The 7,381-nt window shown below is 47.6% G+C and overlaps 1 long non-coding RNA gene across 1 annotated transcript; it reads right to left on the bottom strand.

The window, feature by feature from the left end:
• Positions 1-902: 902 nt before the first annotated feature.
• Positions 903-2,528, bottom strand: LOC142492019 (uncharacterized). The gene is made up of 3 exons (XR_012800671.1): positions 2,417-2,528; positions 1,199-1,357; positions 903-1,112 (listed from the first exon to the last, which is right to left on the bottom strand). It is a non-coding gene; the product is annotated as an uncharacterized LOC142492019 (long non-coding RNA).
• Positions 2,529-7,381: the final 4,853 nt, after the last annotated feature.

The following is a 7,381-nucleotide window of genomic DNA, read 5'->3' on the forward strand; positions in this document are numbered from 1 at the left end:
CTGTATTCTCTGACTACTGTTAAATACTTTGTAACCAGATGGCTGGTGCTGCTCTCTCTGGAAAGAAGTAATTTGAGCAGTTACTGTACTGTAGGTGCATACTGTATTATGGCATTGTGTACTGTATAGCTACTCCATATTGGACTACAGTATGCAGTTACCGTAATACTATCAAACTAGTCTATACTGGAACTACTGTATACTCTGACTACTAGGAAAGAAAAAATCTGTGCCATACTTACCTATATCATACTGTACTTACAATACTACAGTACATTACTTCAGTATACCATACTACCTTCCTGATGCTTGCTCATTACGCGCGATCACAATGGGCAACTCAGTCGCAATATGGCAAATATATTTATTGCATCGTTCCACGGTGAGTACATCGTTCCAAAAACTCAGTATGCCTTTCGCCAACTCATCCTTTTTGGAGGGTTTCACGACTTTTCGGATATGGTCCTTCAGCTGATGCCAGACCATTTCGATCGGATTGAAGTCTGGCGATCTGTCATTGGAAAAAAAGGACATTTAGTTTAAGAGATACAGTACACAGTAAAAACAGTGGGGAAAAAATGAGACACGGTTACCGCACTTACTCCGCTGGCGTCTTCACCCAGTTGATACCGCGCTCAAGGATATGCGCTGTTGACGCGGTGTGCTTCGGATCGTTGTCCTGGTAGAAACGGTGACCACCCGGGAACTCGCGTGTGATGTATTCCACAATCTCAGGCACAATTTTGTCTTGGAAGAAAGCTTTATCCATGATTCCTATAACAAGAAAAGAAAAGTGCTCAAAAAACTGCACACTAATACAGTACAATGCATAAGGCTACATTATATTTTATATTTTACCTTCAAAGATGACAATGCATCCTGGTCCACGCCTAAAGATGGCACCCCACACATGCATCTTCACTGGGTGTTTTGGCCGCGGCTTCATAGATATGCAACCTTTTTTGTGGAATGCAAAGGTGGCAAATTTCTCCAGCGATACAGTAGACTCGTCAGTGAAGATGCAATCCTGGAAAGTTTCCCCACTGAAGATCCATGCCTGGGCCTGGACCACTCTTTTGATTTTGTTAACGTCCCTTATCATGGGGTACGGTCTGTAATGACAAGGAATAATTAGTTTTAGAGGTACAGTACAGTTTCTTAAACAACACTTTTACCTCCTGTATTGTCCAGTACTAACCTCACACGTCCATATTTCCATCCAATTCTGCGTCTCATCTTCTTTATGCTGGTCTCGGATACAGTGAGATTGTGATTTTCTTGCAGAGTGTATTTGACCCTTAATGCACTCTTCTCATCATTCTTCTCACTTATTTTGTCGACCAGAAGAGTTGTCTCCCTACAATGTACAGAAAAACAACAATCCAGTGAGTTACAGTGTAGTAGGCCACTACGAGGGGCGGACGACTCTGCGCATGCGCTGCCTCGCATCAACGGATGCAGATAGCTTCCTGGCCTGAGAGACCCGGCGGTCAAATCTGCGCATGCGCTTCAACCTCCCATGTCTGTGTGGACGTATGGGGGGAATGGCGGCTCTCCACCTCCGGCCCCGGCGGCGCTCAGTCAGCGGGACACAGGGAAGGGGAAGCGGAGTTAGGGAGGAGAGAGGCTGAGCAGCGGCTCCTCCTCTCACAGCCGGAGGACTTGCGGGGCTTCCGCCATCTAACTACACCCACACCCGCAGCACCGGAAGCTCTGCGCCAGCCATCTTTGTACACCCATGGCAGCGGACGTGTGGGGTTAACGGCGGCCGTTAGGAGTGGCGCCGGCGGCTATCGCCGGCACCGCATGTCACAGCAGGCGTGTGGGGGGGAGGGATGGGGAAGCCCTGCCGTCACTTCCGTTTCACATTTGTCCCCCATCTCTCCCGTTTTACCCCATCAGAATAGGTGCCACTAAAGAAGTTTCACTTCAAAAATATACATATACCGTTGTTATATAAATATACTGAAATAACTATAAAATTAGATACAGTAGATCTACAGTACACAATATAGTGTTCTATTAATATGCAGCAATATAAGAAATATACATATACCGTTGTTATATAAATATACCGAAATAACTATAAAATTAGATACAGTAGATCGACAGTACACAATATATTGTTCTATTAAGATGCAGCAATATAAAAAAATATATACATATAATGTTGTTATATAAATATACCGAAATAACTATAAAATTAGATACAGTAGATCGATAGTACACAATATATTGTTCTATTAATATGCAGCAATATAAAAAATATACATATACCGTTGTTATATAAATATACCGAAATAACTATAAAATTAGATACAGTAGATCTACAGTACACTATTACAGTACACTAGTAGATCTACAGTACAATATTTTATAAAAAAATAAATAAATTTAGTTATATAAATATACTTACGCGTTAGTTACCGTTGGTGTCCTCGTGCGTTGTCTGGTTTTCCGTGTGCATGATAGCTCACGGTGGTTGATGGCACAACGAGGCCAGAAGTAGCTAACCAGCGTTGGATATCTGCAATTTGGTGTCCGCTCATGTACATCTCCTTAATTCGCATGCTGAGATCCTTTGAAATCTTTTTAACAGGCATTGCTGCGAGTAGAAAGAAATACAAACACAAGAATGTATATTCGATGTTTAGTCGATGTGTATTCAATGTGCAGTGAATCCACAAAATGGATGGTGTATTTATACGTTAATGACTCACATTAGAGTACGCCCACTTTCAACACCTCTACCTCGTCGCCATGCATAAAAGGTTACACACTTTGTATAGCCCACCACTCGATGATCTTTATCTGATCTTGCCCTTGTCCAGATACTGCATTGTGCCATCTGCTTCCATGGATCAATCTCGATTCTATGGATGCCGGAAGCCACTCGCCTCTGCCGTGCCTATCACACAGAAAAAGCGAAAGGCAGCAGCAGTTTCCAAGCCAAGGCCAAAGCGACAGGCTAAGGCCAATAAAGAAAACCTTCTGCTGACCCCAAAGGCTAAGGGTTTTAATAGACGTCAGCCTTATTATGTCAAGAAGAAATAAGGTGATGTACACTCAACGCAAAACAAATGGCAGCCAACCCAACAAACCCGCAGACCACTTCCTCCAATACGCTTCAACGATTCTGCCGCCGCTCTCCTGGATATCTTCAGCCCATCTTCTCTACTGCTCTTCGACGATGCTGCCGCTGGTGTCCCTGAAATTCACGGGTCACTTTCTCCTTTGCGCTTAGACGAAAATCCAGAGGTCACTTTCTTCAACGACGCTGCCGCTTCTCCTCTCCCGGATATACACAGGTCACCACCTCCACCTTTCTTCGACGACGCTGCCGCTTCTCTCCATGGAACCCCCATCTCATCCTCCGTAGCACCCATCCACCCAGATGTCCACAGCACGCCATGCAAAAGAAGCAGCTCGTTAGACCGGATGCTGAATGGGATAAGTGTGGATATCCCCGGGAACTCTATTGTGCTGGCAAAAATAGATCTGCTTCTGGAGACCATGCTAAATATGGATCAACGGATGCTAAATATGGATCAACGGATGCAGAAGATGGATCAACGGATGGAGAAGATGAATCGACGGATGGAGAAGATAGAGACTGACATAGCGGGGATACATAATTTGCTCGGTGTTCATGTCCCTGTATCCCCGACGCCAGAGCAGGAGGGTGGCATGGATGTGATGAATGAGACCTTCGACCACCTTCTATCACCAAGCGCAACCCCTCCACCAGAAGAATTTGTGTTCTATGTAAAGAAGGTTCTTGTTGTCCGTGAGAATAGTAAACAGCTCTTTTGACTCCTCCAGCAGGTGTCTCCACTCTTGAAGAGCCATCTTCATGGCCAGAAGTTCCCTGTTACCCACGTCATAGTTCCTCTCGGCGGATGTGAATTTCTTGGAAAAATATGCACAGGGATGTAACTTATCTTGAGGCATGGGTCTCTGAGAAAGAACGGCTCCAGAGCCGCAATCAGAAGCATCGACTTCCAGGACGGAGGGAAGTTCAATGTTGGGATGACGGAGAATAGGTGCAGATATAAAAGCTTCCTTGAGTGTCTCAAAAGCGGAGATGGCCTCGGATGACAAAGCAGAAGGATCAGCTCCTTTTTTGGTGAGCGCAGTGAGGGGTGCTGCAATGGTAGAAAAACTCTGTATAAACTTACGATAGTAATTAGCGAGCCCTAAAAAACGTTGTATGGCTTTGAGAGAATTGGGTCTTGGCCATTCAGTAACTGCTTGAAGTTTACCGGAGTCCATCATAAACCCCTCATCGGAAATGATGTACCCCAGAAATGGAGTAGATACCTGATGAAAGGTGCACTTCTCCAGTTTGGCGTACAAATGGTGTTCACAGAGACGGGAAAGGACGTAGGAGGTGTGGCGTATATGGTCCTGGAGATCTTTGGAAAAAAATCAGGATATCATCCAAGTATACTATAACAAAAATATTGAGTACCTTACGAAAGACGTCGTTGATGAAATCCTGGAAGACAGCGGGAGCATTACATAAGCCGAAAGGCATTACAAGATACTCGTAGTGTCCACTACGCATGTTGAAGGCCGTTTTCCATTCATCCCCCTTTCTGATGCGCACCAGGTTATAGGCACCACGTAGATCCAACTTGGAAAAAATCTTGGCCCCCTGTAATTTATCGAACAGTTCGGTAATGAGGGGAAGGGGGTAACGATTTTTGATAGTTATGTGGTTCAAACCCCTGTAATCGATGCAAGGCCTCAACGACCCGTCCTTTTTCTTGATGAAGAAAAACCCAGCCCCTTGGAATTGGAGAGACGAATAAAGCCTTTATTGAGATTCTCCTGGATATATTTATCCATAGCGTGAGATTCTGGTAAAGACAAGGGGTAGGTCTTGGACTTGGGTAGGGATTAACCTGGAACCAGATCAATCGGACAATCGTAAGTCCTGTGTGGCGGCAAAAGGTCTGACTGTACCTTATTGAAAACGTCCCGGAATTGATGGTAAACAGAAGGTAGAATAACTTCGGGAACAGAGGTATTGGCCAGCAGTTGATGAGTCTCGCCTGACCTCGGCCTCCAGGAGATGGGAGCAGAGGAAGTCCAGTCAATGAGAGGATTGTTAAGCTGTAGCCAAGGAAGACCAAGGGTGATGGGTATCCCAGGAGCGTGAATGGCATCGAGAACTAAGATCTCCTTGTGCAGATGTGAGGACAGAAGCAAGGGGGCTGTCTCTAAGGAGATGAGGGCCGGGGTAAGAGGACGTCCATCGATACCGACGAGTGCAATGGGAACCTTCTTCCTCACGAGCGGTATGCACTTTAACCTGGCGAATTCAAGGTCCACGAAGTTTCCTCCAGCTCCTGAGTCAATGAAAGCGACGGTAGAAGTCTGGAACTTATCTCCTGAAAGGGAGACTGGAAATGTAAGTTTCTTAGGGAGTTCACCTTTATGAAGGGGACGTGGAGACATTTCACCCAGAGAGAGCCCCTCAGTACTCACTGGGTGATCCCGTTTCCCGGACGCAGTGGACACTCCCGAACCAGATGATCCATGGATCCGCAGTAGAAACACAATCCCCCGGCGTGGCAGAACTGCCGTATCGGTGTGCGGATGCGTTGTACCCCCAATTGCATTGGCTCTGGCAACTCCAGTGCAGGACAAAGAGGTGTGGTAGCACTTGGGGGAGCAGGAGTGCTGCTGGGAGTACTGGAGAACGGAACCTGAAAGTTATGGAAGCGAGTGCGCTGACGCTCTGAGCGGCGTACCTGGATACGTTGATCCACTCGGACGGCCAAATCAATGAGGACCTCCAATTGATCCGGCCTGGATTGGCGAGAGAGTTCATCCTTGATGGGATCTGCCAGGCCTTGCCAGAATACGGAGATGAGAGCCTCTTGTCCCCAGTTAGTCTCGGCTGCTAGAGTCCGGAATTCCACAGCATACTGTGTCACCATTCACCGTCCCTGAGTGATCTGGAGAAGAGAAACAGATGCCATTTCCCGACGAGCGGGGGAATCGAATACTTGTTGGAACTCTGCTTTAAATGCCGGTAATCTTGGGTAAGATCAGAATGTCGCTCCCAAACCAGGGAAGCCCAAGCTAGGGCGCTGCCAGTGAGGAGGTTATAAATGTAAGCTACCTTCTTGCGACCAGTATTGTAGAGATGGGGGGCCATTTCAAACTGTACCTCACACTGGTTTAGGAAACCCCTACATTCTTGCGGTTCACCTGCAAAAGGCTTGGGGGGAGGAATCCTTACATTGGAGATGCTAACTGCGCTTGCGGAGTGGGGGCTTACATCTGGCGAGGTTGCGGTCGGTACTCGGTCTGAGAGTACTGCGACTTGGCGTGTAAGTGCCACAATTTGATCCGCCATGGCCTGGTTTTGCTGAAGCAGATTGGAGAAAAACTGTTGAAGTTCGGTCTTGTCTGCGTCTTGTGGGCTTGACATAATGTTACGCCGGTGCTGCCCGCAGACCAGACCCGTCCCCTGAGCTGAAGGGGGAAGTGGTAATACACGCACCCGCAGCAAAGGGAGCGTGTCCAGAGTGTGGTATGAAGTGTTGCCAGGCCAGGTGTAGTAAGGTAGACAATACTTGCTGGTACCGGTTGTAGAGAGAGAGAGTGAAGAATGCCTTGCCGAGGTCAGGGAGTGGAGAGCGGAGATAGGTCGTAGTCCAAGCCATGTTAGAGGAGCTAGATAAAGAAGGAAAGTCCAATTAGGAATGGAGGCGGGACAGGAAGAGCTACAGGGAGACATTGCAGATTGGTGCAGGCATAACAGGCCAGATGAGTCTTGTTGGTAACCTGAGTATGCTCGTCTGGTGTGCGGGGGCGGAGCCTGAGGTCCGGGGGACGGGAAGAAGAGTATGCAGAATGAGTGTGCTCCGTAACGCGTGTACGCGCGTGGACCGAGCCAGTGGATGGTGCAGGTGTGCGCGCGGGAGGGTGTGGGCGCGCCCGGCGTTGAGCAGAGGAATTGCCGAGGGGAGTGATCCCGCGACGGCGGCAGGGGCGGGGAGCCGCAGAGGTCGGTAAGGCAGGATTGTTTTGTGTGTCCAGGGACTCCCTGGGGGGAGAGAGTGCTCTGTGTGGGGAGTGCGGGGGATGCCGATTCTTGACATCAACGTAGCTGGATCTAGATTGGAGAGAGTGGGTTATCAGATATTTGCCAGAGTCTTGGGTTGGAGAAGTTAGAGTAATAAAGTCCGTTAGCCGTGGTCTGGAGTTCGAGAGATTGGAATTGTAGTGATCCGTATAGCTGTGGTCTGGGGTTGGAGAGGTAAGCGTAGTATTGATCTGTATAGTCGTGGTCTGCATTGGAGAAGTTTGAGTAGTATCGATCCGTATAGCCATAGTCAGTATCCAGAGAGGTTCCAAGTTCAAG

Source organism: Ascaphus truei, chromosome 4, assembly GCF_040206685.1.
Source record: "Ascaphus truei isolate aAscTru1 chromosome 4, aAscTru1.hap1, whole genome shotgun sequence".
NCBI classification, from domain to species: domain Eukaryota; kingdom Metazoa; phylum Chordata; class Amphibia; order Anura; family Ascaphidae; genus Ascaphus; species Ascaphus truei.